The following is a 17500-nucleotide window of genomic DNA, read 5'->3' on the forward strand; positions in this document are numbered from 1 at the left end:
GCGTGCCTTGCTCAAGGACACAACACGCGGCTCGGCCTAAGAATAGAACCCACGATTTAGCGATCATGAGTCCAGCACCGAAACCACTGGGTCATGCACCTTCGTTATTGAATTTTGCTCTCATCATAATCCACTTTCACACCGAACACAACTTCACTTTCCAGACATCCGGGTTCGATCCGAGGGACTGCATGATATTAGGAAATCACTGTTGTAAGCAACGATACCGCTGTACAATCGACGAATTTGTGCCACTGGATTCTGCTTCTCCTCTAAATCTGGAGGTGGAATTGTAGTTGCTCTCTGCAGACTAAATTCCTAAAAATCGTCTCATTGCTTTGCATTCGATCCCGTGCCTGCTACAACTAACAGAATACTTTAGAGTTCACCCCACGTTCAGTTCATACCATGTGAAGCTCATTGCACAAGGAGATCAGCCATCGAATGAGTGTCTTTCTCAACTTCTGTTTTTCCACGTCGACTATTTATAAATAAATGTGTGTTGAGACAAACAACGAATAGGCGGCGAAGTGGCAGAGTCGTTAAAGCACCCCGTAAAAATCCTTGCGATATTCATTACGGTTCTCTAGTCCCTGAGTTCAAATACCACCGAGGTTGGCTTCATCTGCTTTACATCCTTTTGGGGTCGAATGTTTTCACCCCACCTCATTCTCTCCTTCTCTCTCTCTCTCTATCGATTTATATATCTATCTCCCTCTTTGGCTGGAGAGGGATAGGACCCGCTTGGTTTCAATGCCTCCGGCACACCCTATAAACCGGCATTGCTGCGCTCCAGCAACTCAAACATGAGATGAGGGCCGTAAAAAATGGAGGTATATGTTAGGTTATATGGAAAATTCTTTTGTATTACGAGTATGAAACCTGCTTTTGTCTCTGCTTTTTGGTGGGGTGGAAGAGGGGGTTGTAAGCTCTCTAAATGTTGGTCTCATTCATTGATGTAAAATCACTTCAGGAAAATTTCCTGTTGAGCAGTAACCAAGCAAAGAGCATATTTGTGGCATTGTACTTTAGAAATTTCATCGAGGTTCTAATTACAAGCGAAGCAGCCAGAGATTTTCATAAAGCTTTTGGTTAGCAGTGAATGAAGCTGCGAATCAAATGAAAAATTCAAACGTGGCAATTTCAATTTGCTTGATGAACCGAGAAAAATTTTCCCAATTAGGAATGCCGAAATGCTAGTGAGAACTCTTAGAAAGAATTCCTGTTATTACAGTGAGAGAGGTTTCTACCGAGGTTGATGTTAGCATTATGGTTGTTCGTAATTATCTGAAGAAACTAAAGAACTTTTTAAAGTGAGGAAAATAGGTTCCTTAAGTTTTTTGGGGTTTTTTTCATCTGTGAATCACCAGCAAAGGCTTCGCTGCTGTGAATCTCTCCATACACGGAAACACCAAACCTCACTTTTTAAACTGGATCGCGAGTAGAGATGAGAAATGAATTCTTTGCGGAAATCTTTGTCCTCGAAGTACACTGGCTAAACCCAAATCAAGAATATGTATCACAACTTATGAAGGGTTGGGGCTTCACCTGATTGTGTTTGGTAGAATACTGAAGGAGTTATTTTTCATTTTGAGCTCTTTTTGGAGCTGAATCAAACAATCTCTTTTGTCAGTAACTTCCGTTTGAAGACTTCTGTGGATAGAAAACTGCTTCAATAAAACACTGCACAAGTCACCAAAAGTATTCTGGACTTGTTCAAATGGGGAAAAGTGCTGCTCGTTCCATATTGTCTAGACCATGTTCCATCATATTTAGCTCTTTGCAAAACCATTTACTCAAGTAATGTATAGCCCGTAGGCTATACTTCTATATATAATCCAGTGTACGTAACCGAGGTAATATTGAATTAAAATAACCATCTACGTACAATAATTAAGATATATACACTGTTGACAGGAAAATTACTGTGGTTTTCATCTGAGATAAAATCTTTTGTGGATGTGCCACGTTTAAAAATACAGTATATATCGGAGGGAGACGGAAATTGTCCCAGCAGTGGCCAGCGAAAACTCCAGATGCAGTTTAGCCTTCTTTGGTTTTATTATTGACGTGTACACGCAGCCTGGTGCTTAGACGAGGCCTATCGCTTTCGATATAGGAAACAGTGAATAAAACATTCACTGATATTGCAGGTGGTTACCGGGCTGAATAAATAATCTGGTGTACGGAATTGAAGCAGTATTAGAATAGCCATCTATGTATCATCATTAATGTATACACGCTGTTCGTAAGCAAGTTACTGCGGTTTTCGTGCAGAAGTTTTCGTCTCCCTCTGATCTATATATTGTGTTTTTAAATAAAGCACTCCATAAGAAATTTATCTCGGACGAAACCTGCAGTAGCTTGCCTGTCAACAGTGTAAATATATATTAAGTATGAAGGTGAAGGGGTTGTGAGTTCGATTCTTGGACCGGACTGTGTTGTGTTCATGAGCAAGATACTCCAGTTTGCTCAGCTGTAGAAATGAGTTGCGACGTCACTGGTGCCAAGCTGCATCGGTCCCTTTGCCCTTCCCTTGGACAACATCAGTGGCGCGGAGAGGGGAGGCTGGCATGCATGAGCGACTACTAGTCTTCCATACACAACCATGTCCAGACTTGTGCCTCGAAGGGGAACTTTCTAGGAGCAATCCCATGGTCATTCATGACTGTACGCGGGCTTTACCCTTTGCCCAATATATATTAACTAGATGACCCCGTGTCGTCAAAAATGACAGCTAATTGTAGTATTTTATATATAAAAAGGGTACAAAAAGGTGAAAGAATCAAGCAGTGCTTCAATTTGTGTGTGTGTGCGCGCGTGCGCGCATATATATACATTTATATGTATGAGTAGCACAGTCTGTAGCGAATACGGTTTTCTATACTGTTACAGCCTACTTCTTTCCTTTTTAAGTGTGTTTGTTTATATATATATATATGTGTGTGTGTGTGTGTGTGTGTGTGTGTGTGTGTGTGTTTGTTTATATATATATGTGTGTGTGTGTGTATGTGTGTGTGTGTGTGTGTGTGTGTGTGTGTGTTTGTTTATATATATATATGTGTGTGTGTGTGTGTGTAAATGCGCGTGTGCGTCTGTAATTCTATTTTTCATGTATCTTTCTAAGTAAGCATACACAAACACATATGCACTCACTCAAATATATAAATATATTTTACACAAACATACACACACACACACACACACACGCACATAAACATTCACATTCCACCCTTTTACACGCACACACATATACTCACACAGAGTTGAAGCGCTGTTTGACTTTTGTTTCACCGTTGACTTTTCACCATCCCACTTCCATCGGTGGATCACCCCTTCCTTTCCCATTCATATGTTGCAGCGGAGAAATACACAAGAGTATTATTATAGCAGAAGATACACGACGCTCTCTTTGCCACTTCCTCTCTTTCATTGCTATTACTTTCTCTCACTCCCTCTCAGTCATGGCTATTACTCTCACTACCTCTCCTTCACTGAATTACTATTTTCTCTCCTCTCCCTTCACCATTCACTCCTAATGCGCGATTTTGGACAAATTTATATATATACAAATATATAAAAACACTATGCTCATTATTATATTAAGAGATGGATATCTAACTATGTATTTTAATTCAAAATCCAAGGAGTATTTCATATCAGACATTCAAAAACTTACAAACAGACGGAGAGACATGATAGAAAATGAAGGAAACTATATAAGTTGTTAACATATTGGGTCCTCTTCTCTTACCTTAGATTCTTTGGCTCGTCATCGAAATATATATCTTCTTTGTACTTTTTCTATTAGTATTTCTATGGTCTTTGCTATGATGAACTTTCTGGTTTAGTATCCTATGTCAAGACCTTTAAAACGTGTCACCTAGACACATCGTTCTTCTGTTAAAATTCCTGCTAATCCTTTTATTCTAATAGTTTCTTTCCTCGAACTGCTGCTCTCTCGAACTCACTACCAACATCTTCTCTTCCTCTGGTCCACACTATCCAATCCTTTAAGGTGTCGATTGACAGCTTTTGAATTTCTAACCCCTTTCTTTTCCTTCATCATAGTTCTTTACGCCACACTGGCCTTAAATCTTGCTTGAGACAAAATCGTATAAAACACAAAGATGATTAAACTTGCTGCACGAAATATCATGTTTGTTAGTTTAAATAATACTAAATACCAGACAAATCTTTTCTATGTTACCTCATAACTGCATATATGTAAATAAATGTGCAGATGTACATACATATGTGTGTGTATGTGTGTGCATGTATGCATGCGTGTGTATGTATGTATGTGTGTATGTATGTATGTATGTATAAGGAAAAAGAAGAAATGTTGGGCTTGACATTTATTTGTGTATCGTAGACTTACAGCTGTTTCTGATATTCATTATGAGTTCAAAGATCCGTTTACGAAACCGGTCAGTATATATCCATTCATTCATACATATACAAATATGTATATGTATGTATGTATGTATGTATGTATGTATGTATGTATGTATGTATATATGTGTATACATATATAGTTTTTTTTTTTGTTACAATGAATCCATAAAGGATCAAGGAATATGAAAGTGAAGCACGCCACAAATTGACTAAACAAAATGACGCAAAGCAGTTAAATAATCCATTATCTGATCACAGAATGCATCAGTGAAGGAAGTTCACTGTTGTTAGGGTATCCACAATTCCAACTGTATCCAAAATTATCCAATGATGAATGGAAACTTAAGTGTGGCGTAAAAACATTATGAAAACAGGCGAATGGGTTGTCTGGTATTGCTACAATTGTTTGATGGGGGAATCTTTATTGTGACATAAGCATAATATAATTAATTTAGATCGCGTAATATGTTACGTAACTTCCAACTCATCAGGCTACCAAATAAACAAGTCACTGAGCATTATTCTTATGGGGCAATAAAAACACCTACGGAAACAATTGTAGCAATACATTATAACCCACTTGTCTGTTTTTATCATGTGTGTGTGTGTGTGTGTGTGTGTGTGTGCATACGTACACAGAGACAGACACACACATGTATACAAACTTACAAACTTATCTATAAGCAGTTATCAGGTTCTGTAAAAAAAAAAATTTATATACAGTTATATTTGCATATTTACATGCAGACAGAACTACATCTATATATATATATATATATATACACGAGTTTGTGAAAGAGTGGAAGAGAGTGTTTGTAGGTCTGCATGTAAATATAGACACACATACACACACGCATACACACGTGTATGCCTTACACAGAGTTTATCATGTTAAAAGACGATTTTTTTCGTTAACTTACAAAATATATTGAATTTTCGCAAATGTTATGTTACGTTAACATGTATATACATTGATTCACCTTTACATTTAAAATTCAAATAATTGGATGTGCAAAACAAAACACCATTTTGAACTCTCATAAAAATTTGTAATTTTTCTAACTTATTTAAATGTCTATACGTTGTTTTAAAAGAAAATGGTATCCGGCTTTGGAAACACTTTATCAAGTAATTCCGGTCCTATTATTTTAATTGGTTTAATAATTAGCCTTTACTTAAATAATTCTTTTCAGATGTATTCATGAATAGATTTAGTTCAGTGGAAATAATACGTTCATAATTAGCAAATTTAACATTCATTATTGTAATCGATAGTCTGGTTCAATGATTGAGTATAAACCAATATTCGAAGGCAGCAGTTATATTTCGGTAACGTGAAATAGAAAGAAAATAACATTTGATGTAATTGCCTATAGAATTTGGAAGCTGAGAAAAATAGATTTACAACAATTATATTTGAAAACAAGGAGGCTAACAGCTACAAATATTTGAAACACACAAAGGCGAGGAATTGCTATCATTATTATTATGGCCTAGTAGTTAAGATGTTGCTTGCAAGATCGTGGTTTCTTGAGCAAAACACTTCATGTTGCCCTGCGATCACTTCGATGTCTAACGTGTGGTACACTGTGCACACGTTCAGGCAACGTCGATTTGATTGGAGGGGAGTAAGATAATGTACGGTACATAGATTTATTCACTAGAGACAAATCATTTGTGCAGGTCGTACGACAACAAAAATAAACACGCATACGTTGTCTTTGTTGGGAGAGGAGGACATCATTATTGTCGAGCACCGAGGTCGATGTAATCGACTTACCCCTCCTCCGAAATTGCTGGCCTTGTGCTAAAACCTGAAACCATTATTATTACTATTATTATTATTTTTTTCATTATTACTATTATTATTATTATTATTATTATTATTATTATTAAGGCGGTGCGTTGGTAAAATCGTTAGTACATCGGACGGAACGCTTAGCGGTATTTCGTCCGTCTTCACTTTCTGAGTTCAATTGCTGCCGGAGTTGGCTTTGCCTTTCATCCCTTGTGGGTCGATAAAACAAACATCACCCGAGCACTGGGGTCAATGTAATCGACTAGTCAGTCCCCTTCCTCAAAACTTCAGTCCTTGTACATATGATAAAAAGGATTGTCTATAACATTATTCTAATCGTTCCTACATTTTTGTTTGTTTTGGCCGTGTGCTATACTTACGCCAAGAGAGGGAATAACTCTAATGGAGAAATATATGTATATATATATATATATATATATATATATATATATATATATATATATATATATATACACTTCTGTTTGCTTGCCTTCCTCGATTTCAGCATGAGGTGTATTCATAGTGAATGTATATTGTATGTAGTAATTGACGATTTAAAGTCTATTCTCGGCATATTGACATAGAAACCTTTTTTTCTTTTGCCCTTATTTATAATTGTTTATATATATATATATATATATATATATATATATATATATATATATATATATATACTTTATTTAAAAGCGACAGATTTAACTGTCCGATGAACGGGAACGTGAAACTCGGAGTAGCAGTCTTTTGTTATATTTCTGCTGCTTTTAAATAAAGCATATTACTGTACCTCTGGTATTTGAGTACTCTTTATTCCACCTTGTTGCACATTTCATGTACTTACTCCGGTATATATATATATATATATATATATATATATATATATATATATATATATATATATATATATATATATATATATATATATATATATATATATATATATAATTATGTGTATTTCTTCTATCTTAATGAATGAAAATTCTTCTGATAGAATAAATGGGTTAATAGAAACCAATGTAGCAAAGAACACAAAATAACTGTGCTTAGCTCCTCTTTTTAAGGCAGGAACTCCTTGAAATTTTGGGTATTTGAGTATATTTAAGAATTTAAGGATTGGAGAAAACGCATGTTATAATTGCATACTTTATTCCTACATATATATATATATATATATATATATATATATATATATATATATATATATATATATATATATATATATAAATAGATAGATAGATAGATATAGATATATATATATATATATATATATAGAGAGAGAGAGAGGGGGGGGGAGAAAGAAAGAAAAAGAGAGAGAGGAAAATAGAGAAGGCGAGAAGAGGACGCTGTGAGAGAGGAGGGAAAGGTCTCTATTATTCTGCTTTTGTGTATTCGAATTGAAGTCGGAGAGTTCAACATTGTGAAACAATGCCATGAAGATTTCTAAATTTATGCATTTATGCATTAAAAGATGTATCGATAGATAGTTAAATCAAAGTGAAATAAATTTAGCAAGTAACTGTAGATGATGCACTTTTATGTTTTACATGTTCCAAACCGAAGGCTGTGACCAGTCTGGGGCAACGCCAATATTTACTTTAATGTTGTTTTTTTTTATTTTTTGTTATTAGGTTTAAATACTTATCGGTATTGTGAGAGTAGGTGGAGGCACGTGGCTTAGTGGTTAAGGGTGTCAGCATCATGATTGTAAGATTGTGGTTTCGATTCCTGGACCGGGCGACGCGTTGTGTTCTTGAGCAAAACACTTCATTTCACGTTGCTCCAGTCCACTCAGCTGGCAAAAATAAGTAACGCTGCGATGGACTGGGTGAATGGAGGCGGAATGGGCCAATGGTTAGGGCAGCGTACTCGCGGTTTCGATTCCCAGAGCGGGCGTTGTGAGTGTTTATTGAGCGAAAACACCTAAAGCTCCACGTGATTCGGCAAGGGGTGGTGGCGATCCCTGTTGTACTCTTTCGCTCCAACTTTCTCTCACTCTTCCTTCCTGTTTCTTGAGTAACGCTGCGATGGAATGGCATCCCGTCGAACTGGGGGGAACACATACGCCATAGAAACCGGGAAACCGGGCCCATGAGCCTGACTAAAAAAAGGACGAAAAAATTATGAGAGTAGAGAGATACAGCAGAGAACGTAGATATGACAGCTAGCTTGTTAGACAGACAGACAGAGAGACAGACAAATAAATAGATAGATAGAGAGAGAGAGATAGAGAGAGAGAGAGAGAGAGAGAGAGAGAGAGAGAGAGAGAGAGCGAGCGATAGGTGATATCTGCATATCACCAGATATGCAGATAGAGAGAAATATTAATAGATACCCAAATAGATATGTAGGTGAACTGAAATGAAAAGAAATGAAAATAATCTCAGTTGGTAATTAACTTGGTAGTAGTTGGACAGTGAAAAGCGTATTATATATATATATATATATATATATATATATATGAAATAAGTTTTATCGGTTTAATTCAGCTTTTATTTCCTTAAACTATAGAGTACATCATAGCTGTCAAACATATTAAAAGAAAGAAAATAAGCAATCTCTTCTAAGTTCTTTTCGATTATATTTGAAACTACAGTTTTGATTAAATGGCAAAATTTCAAAAGATCTTTTTTTAAACTCCTTGCTTATGTTTAATATAATAACATAATGTTTTAAAATGTGCTAACACTATGGAATTTCTACGGGCACGCTAGTTTATTATTATTATTATTATTATTATTAACTTTCAGTCTGCATGTTTGTTACAATCATTCACCGAGACACATCCAGCGTCCTAGGGTGAGTGAAGGATAAGAGGTGTTACAATGTGACTGAAAGCTGAGGGAGGGGAAGTGGCAGGGGCAGTAGCGAAATATCTTCATATATTACAACAGACATCTAAATTGATAGGGTTTTTCTGAGGATGTGGGCAGTACCTGTTAGTACTATCATTTGGATTTCTCTGAGACATGGCTATCCTGGGATGTTGTCTAAATGTTTCTGACATCCCTTTTTATCTTACCTAGGACACCTACAATTTCAGGAACAGCACTTGCTTTAAGATGTCACATCTTTTGTGTTTCAATTTCCAGATCCTTATATTTACTTAATTTGTCAAATTCCTTTACAGATATATTTTTACCAGTGGGAACACTTACGTCTATTAATCTACAAGTATTTTCTTTCATTATTATTATTATTATTATTATTATTATTATTATTATTATTATTATTATTATTATCATTATCATCATCATCATCATCATCATCATCATCATCATTATTATTATTATTATTATTATTATTATTGCCTTTGCAAAGCTTCTAACGCTGGAGATGTACTATGGTGTCAGCTGTTCACTACCAGTGGACTAAGGTAACACCACTTATTTTTCGATCACCTTCAGGAGTATTCGAGCGGTTCCAAGCTGTTTTCTGCAAATGCTCCACCCTTATTGCAACCCCTATTTGTTCCGCGTACTTCTCGAAATTTTTGCTCACTGTTTCCAGGGCTCCGATAATTATTGGTACTACTGCTACCTTTTTCATCGACCACAACTGCTTAACTTTCCAAGCTAACCCGTCATATCTCTCGACTCTTCTTTCTTCCTTATCCTATACCTTGTTAGCTGGGCATACTATATCTATGATCCAGCATAGTTTGTTTTCTTTTTCAATTAAGACTATGTCCAGCTTCCTATTATCTATCTCATATGGTTGCACTGAATCATAAAATCCCATAGGATCTTTGCATTTCCATTTTCGACGATGCCTTCAGGTTTGTGGTAGTACCAATTTTTTGCTCTGTCAAGTCCATACTTGTGGCAACGTGTTCAATGGACAAGCCTTGCTATATTGTCGTGGCGTCTCTTATATTCATTCTGAGCTAGTGGCCTACAGTGGCTGGTAATATGCCATACAGTTTCACCGTTTTGTCCATTGAAAGAAAGGGCTTGAAAGTAGTAGCTGAGGAACTGAACAAAGAAAAGATGGTAAGATACGACCAAAGGATGAAGGGTTACCACCAGAATAGGTTATTCAGAGTAGATCGGAAGAGATTCTATAAAGAAATAAATGGAGAGTGTACAGATGAAAAGTTGATACCAGATAACATTGAAAGTTAAAGGTATTGGAGTGACATGTAGAGCAAAGACAAGGAGCACAAGAAGGATGTTGAATTGTTGCAAGAACTGAAACAAACAGTAGTCTGTCCAAAACAGGCAGAGCTAGTCCTTTTAGTTAGGGAAGTGAAGGAAATCAGCAAAAAAATGGGCAACTGGAAGGCCCCGGGACCAAATGGAGTTCAAGGCTACTGGATCAAAAGGTTTGGTGAATGTCATGCATGAATAGTTGCACAACTTAACACCTTGTTAAATGCCGACCAAGTAACACCAGAGTAGTTGACAATTGGTAGGACAGTGCTGTGCTTGAAAAACATCGAAAGAGGCAATACAGTAGACAATCAGAGGCCAACATCATGCTTGCCACTTATGTGGAAATTATTGACTGGAATAGTCGCAGAGTCAATGTATGGACATCTGGGGAAAAATGAAGTCCTGCCACATGAGCAGAAAGGTTGCAAGCGTAAGTGCAGAGGTACCAAGGATCAACTCCTGACAGACAAAACTGTACTTAGAGTGCAAGAAGAGGAAAAGTAACTTAGTCATGTCATGGATCGACTATCGTAAGGCGTACGATATGATCCCATATTCTTGGATCATGGTGTGTATGAACCTATTTGGTATTGCATCGAATGTTGATCGATTACTTGGAAAAAGTATGGCGAATTGGAGGACGGACCTGACAGCATACATAAGAAGCTTAGGGACAGTAGAAATTAGGAGCGGCATCTTCCAAAGGGACTGCCTGTTCTCACTGATCTTTTTACTGTGCTTGATACCACTAACACTGATTCTGAGGAAAGCAAAAGCTGGGTATGTATTCAAAAGCCGCCAACAAAAAGTCAACCATTTGTTATTCATGGATGACTTCAAACTTTATGGTAAAGATGAAGCCCAAGTCAGTTCCCTCGTTAATACGATGTATACTTTCAGTGCTGATGTCGAAATGGAGTTCGGACTGAGAAAGTGTGGTGTGTTAGTCTTGAAGAGAGGCAAAATCAAATGTATGGACGGGCTAACGATACCGTCGGGGGAGGTTATAAAGCAGATAGAAGAGACGGGCTATAAGTACTTAGGGATTTGGGAAATGGATAAATTGATGGAGAAAGAAATGGCAGAAAAATTTAAGGTGGAGTACTTGCGTAGACAGAGACTGATCTTAAAGTTGAAATTAAATGGACGGAATAAGATAGAAGCTACCAACACCTGGACGGTTTCACTCCTCATATATGGAGCAGGGGTAATCACATGGACAGTAGACGAACTACACAGCTTAGACAGAAAGACAAGGAAGTTTTTGACTAGATATGGGTCACTCCACCCAAAAAGTGACACAGACAGACTTGTATGTACCAGGAAAAAGAAGGGAAGAGGACTGATTGGATGCGAACACAGCATTAGAGCAGAAGAAAGCAACATAGCATGGTATGTAAAAAATGTCACAGATCTGCTATTATTAGAAGAAGGTCAGGCTTGTGTAGGATGAAAGATTGCAAAGATAAAGCACTATACAAGAAATTGAAAACGAATGAAACTGAAAATAGGTGGGTAAAGAAAAGAATGCATTGTCAATTTCATAGGGATGCTGAATATAAGACACACAGAGAAAAAAGATGGCTGTAGATGACTAAAAGTGATTTAAAACTGGAAAAGGAAGCTCTAATCTGTGCTGCCCAAGAGCAAGCACTAAGAACAAACTACATAAAATACATCATGATTATTATCATTATTATTATTGTTCAGTAGTTTTATTTTTATAACGTGCTTTCACTTCACTACCGAGCGCAGCTCTGTTTATCATTATTATTATTATTATTATTATTATTATTATTATTATTATTATTATTATTATTATTATTATTATTATTATTATTATTATTATTATTATTATTATTATTATTATTGAGTGTGAGAGCAGTGCATGCCATCAAAGTGACACGGGGGTAAAATATACGAAGCCCATTATACCCATCATGACTACCCGTCTGATAAGGGTACACCAGTCACATGCATCACAACCATATGTGCGTGACATGGTGATCTCATATCAAGATAAGCAATGCATGACCTTGCAGATGGGGCCAAGTTGAAAAATTTTTCAGGTTGCGCAGCCCATCCCGCTCAAAAGGTCTCTGAATAAGGGTTTGTTCCCCCACTACTTCTGCTCATAATCAGAGATGCACATATCGTCAGCCACTAATGGACATACTCAACTTGTTATGGTCAAACAACTGACAAGCAAATCTGTGGTATTGAGCAGATTATTTACTATAACACTTCCAATCAGTTAAGATCAAAAGACATGAGAGCTACTGCCTGGTACTGCATCTAAATTGAAACAAAGCTCAGGTTTGATCTTATTCCTGGTAGGATTTATATCGGTAGGATTTATATCGGTAGGATTTATAGTATTAGGTGTCCACACGTTTTCAGCAGCCTTTCAAGTACTTAGAACGAAACACCCATCTCCTGATAATCCTTGCTGTCCTTAAGAGGCAACTTTCTGCAGGAGCTCTACCGGGCTTTCTATTTCAATCTCCTTCAACCATTTCTCTATATCTTGGTTTACTGTTCCCAACGCACCAATTATTATAGGCACGACTTTTACTGTTCGCATGCTCCAAATTCTTTATTATTATTATTATTATTATTATTATTATTTTATGTTTGACTTTTTTTTTGCATTTGTACAAGTTGGATCCAAGTCTCACCCAGAGACCTCAAGAGACAACAAGTTAGAAGTTCATGTAGGTGTTATGCCTAGGGTACCATATATTTGGATTTGTACAGTTTTGTTCAAGTGAATGTTTAAGAAACCATAAGAAAATTATGTTTGCTTTAAAATTTGAGATCACATAGACAGTATTTTACGTAGGATATGGGCAGTTCCCATGAGCACTATCTTTTGGACTTCAGCCATTTTGGGGTTTCCTGGTATCTGAGCTAGGTAGTAATCAGCCCGTTTCGCTGTCATTCCCAGGGCACCTATGACAATAGGTATTGTTTTCGTCTTCAGATTCCACATTTTGCTAATTTCTATTTCAAGATCTTTATATTTGCTCAGTTTTTGGTAGGTCTTGACAGATACGTTTATATCAATTGGGACAGTCATATCAATGAGGAGGCATGATTTTTGTCTGAAGTCTTTCAGTATGATGTCTGGCCTATTTGCGTCTATCTTTCTGTCAGTTTGAATGGTGAAGTTCCAGAGGAGTGCAATGTGATCATTTTCAAGTACTGGGGGTGGTTTGTGTTCCCACCAGTTTTTATCATGGGGCAAGTCCAGGTTTTTGCATATTACCCAGTGAATATATTGTGCAGCTCTATCATGCCTGTTGAGATACTCTGTAGGCGCAAGCAGACTGCACATGGAGACAACATGATCGATGGTCTCATTTTGTTGTTGGCATATACGACATAATGGGGAGCTGCCGTTCTTTAATATGTTGGCCTGGTAGTTCTTTGTAGGTAGGCATTGATCTTGGGCTGCTATGATAAACCCCTCTGTTTCTGATTTCAATCCAGAGGCCATTAACCATTATTATTATTATTATTATTATTATTATTATTATTATTATTATTATTATTATTATTCAGTAGTTTCATTTTTATAACGCGCTTTCACTTCACTACTGAGCGCAGTTCTGTGTGCCTTGGGTATGTGCTGTGGTTTGCTGTGATGCTCTTATGGTTACTGTATTGAAAGTGTTTTGCGTAGGATGTGTGCAGTGCCCAGTAGTTCAATTTTCTGTATGTTATATATATTTGTAAGTCCTGGTGTTTTTGTTATGTATTTGTCTGAATATTTTTTTATCATACCTAATGCACCCACAATGATAGGAATTGTTTCTGTTTTTAGATTCCACATTCGATTTACCTCTATTTCCAGGTCTTTATATTTTGAAAGTTTCTCCATTTCTTTTAGAGAAACGCTGTCATCTGCTGGTATTGATACATCAATTAGAAAGCATCTTTTTTTCTTCGTGATCTCTGACAACTATATCTGGCCTATTGGCCTTAATTTCTCTATCTGTCTGTATTGGCATATCCCAGAGTATGGTTGCTTTCTCGTTTTCTGTGACCTTTACTGGCGTGTGCCTATACCATCTTTTTTCTATTGTTATTTCATAGTGTTGGCATAGCTTGCAGTGTATGTAGGTCCCAGCTCTTATTATTATTATTATTATTATTATTATTATTATTATTATTATTATTATTATTAACCCGACAAGAAGATGTCTGAAACAGTAAAATATTGAATAAATTATCATGCAGTGTTTAGTTACAGCTTTTTCGTCAAAAGCTGTAACTTTTAGCGGGTGGGATGTATCTATATGTGTGTGTTTGTGTCTGTGTGTGCGTATATGTGTGTGTATTCGTGTGAATGTGTGTGAAGCCAAGCAAGGCTGTGTTACTGGACACACCAAGTGTCGTCATTCGTTTCGCTTTGTCTTTTGTATCAAATTTATGTTGTGTAACTCGTGTTCCTTGGAGAAATTCCTATGAACTTCACTCGTCGTTGCATTAATGTTATGGTAGAGAATTCTTAGGTCGAGACCATTACCTAACCTTACTAAATTACCGATTATTAACAGAATGATTTATTACAAAGCCAAGAAGATTGCCAAAAATCAAAACTACGTTGCTTTGCTGTGTATTGCATTATTCAAAAATTGGCAGAGTTCAAATTATTGGAATCAGTCAAGAAATCGATTGAAGTGATACGTTTTTCCTTACCTTAGACCATTTACTTGTTTCACTCGCTGGACTGTGGCCATGCTGGAGCACCACCTTGAAGGATTATAGTCAAACGAATCGACTCCAGTTGTTATTATTTTTGAAAACGGGTGCTAAATCTACCTGTCCCCTTTGCCGAACCGCTTCGTCACGGGGATGCAAACAAACCAACACCTGTTGTCAAGCGGTCATTGAGGACAAACACAAACACAAACACAAAGTTAGAGACACAGTATTGTAGTTGGTTAGGTATTTAGCCAATTTGCTAACAATGAAGAAGTAATAGTGAGCCAGTGCGTGTGTCGTTATTATTGGTGTAATGAACCTCCTAAGACACAACAAAATTGTTTCTTTTATTTTGAGAAGGTGTTACTGTAATGAAGAGATTTCGGTTAAAAGAAAAAAATACCATTTTCTATAATAATGTTGTATGACCGAATGGATTCCGTTTGAAGCTGTTAACCCATAGAATGTGATTTCGCGTCGGATACAAATATTCTGTTGTGTCCCTTTGAAAGGTGTTTCAGTTTATATTGTTTTATTTCGCCTTACTCCAAGCTGTTGTCATTATCTTCCATCTTTTACTTGTTACAGTCATTCGACTGCAGTCATCCTGGGGCATCGGCTTGAAGAATTTTAGTCGAACTAATCGACCCCCATTACTTTTTTTTTATTTTTAAGCCTGATGCTTGTTCTATCGGACTCTTTAGTCGAAGCGCTAAGTTACAGAGATATAAACACACCAACACCGGTTGTCAGTCGATGCGGGAGTGGACAAACACAGACACAAAACGCACACACACATATGTACGTATATATATATATATATATATATATATATATATATATATATATATATATATATATATATATATATATATATATATACATGCAAAAATGGGACAAGAACGCAAAACATCCAAACAGTTAGGTGATACAAAAAGAGACAACTAGACATCCAGACAGACGATACAAAGAAAACAAGGACGGGTCATTCGGAGTTTTCTTTCCTCGGTCAAGTTCCAGATTATCTTTGCAATTTCGGCTGGTTATACTCGAGATTGCTCCAATCTGGCCAGCCCCAAAGAAAAACTAAGCTAAGAGCATTAGATTCCTTGGAAGAAAGCAGTGAATATATATGAAAATAATGACGGGAAAAAACAGAGAAATATTACACACACACACACACACACGACGTGCTTCTTTCGGTTTCCGTCTACCAAATCCACTCACAAGGCTTTAATTGGCCCAAGGCTATAGCAGAAGATACATGGCCCAAGATTTGAAGTCGATTCGTTCGGCTTAACCTCTTCGACGTAGCTCCCCAACATGGCCGCCGTCCTATGACTGACACAAGGAAAATTCCGGTATATTATTTCTGAATCGATCCATCTACCTCATGATATATATATATATATATATAATATTATTAGGGACAAAATCCAAAATTACAGGTAAAAAACTCAATTAAAATCAATTTATAAAAAATTAAAATTAAATTTCTTGAAAATTGGTTATTTTCCCTAAAACTATATATATATATTGTTGTTGTACTTGGGGATGGTCATGTTGCCAGTTTAGCCAATAAAAACACACGCACTGTATATTTGGTGTTAATTTTCTTTTTTTTTTTTTTTTTTTTTCAGCTTTATATTACATTAATCTTAATCTTAATCTTATTTCGGCCAGAGTTCTTTCGTCACACTTCTGTATGTATGTATGTATGTATTACGTGAGCCTAAAAGTGAAGGAGATTAAAAGAACGCTATTAACAGGTTTCGATAAATCTTAAAGCATTCATTGTTAAGAAATGGTTTCTCTATTCACCCGAGTTTACTTAGTCGTGATGGCAATATTCCCAATACACAATACTACTAATTCTGTCTCACATGTTTCTGTTTACAGTTTTTCTTTAAAACTTGGCACTCGTTACAATGTAATCAATTGTCTGTTTACGATCATTTGATATTAGGTCTATTAGTTTTATTATTTTCTTGTCCGATTTTATTATGTTCTTAATAGTTTCTTTGAAATAACAATGGCTATCAGGCGTGTTTAAAAACCAAACCTTTCCGTCCGCATTTTAGACCCTAAATTTCCGGTTCAACCCTAATACTTACTTTGTTGCCGATCTACCTCACTCTCCAGATGCAGTATGGCTGAACGGTTTAAAAGAGATCGATCTCATTGCGGAGTATCTTGGGAAAATATCATTTTTAGTGTCCTCGAGCCGACACATACCTTTGTCAGTGAAATCGCATGAATGGAAACTATATAGAAGCTTGTTGGGCAGATTCAACCTGTAATTTATTTCAGATTTTAGCACAAGGCCGGTAATTTATGGAGAGGAGCTAAGTCCATTACATCGACCCCGGTGCTCAACTGGTACTTATTTTATCGACCCCGAAAGAATGAAAAGTAAAGACGACCTCGGCGGAATTTGAACTTAGAA

The 17500-nt window shown here is 36.5% G+C and overlaps 1 protein-coding gene across 1 annotated transcript in view; it reads left to right on the plus strand.

Annotated features, from left to right (window-relative positions):
* Window positions 1–17500, plus strand: part of LOC106873136 (uncharacterized) — a 67001-nt gene that overhangs the window by 750 nt on the left and 48751 nt on the right. The window lies entirely within an intron of this gene.

This window comes from Octopus bimaculoides, chromosome 22 (assembly GCF_046866305.1).
Source record: "Octopus bimaculoides isolate indiv1 chromosome 22, ASM4686630v1, whole genome shotgun sequence".
NCBI classification, from domain to species: Eukaryota; Metazoa; Mollusca; class Cephalopoda; order Octopoda; family Octopodidae; genus Octopus; species Octopus bimaculoides.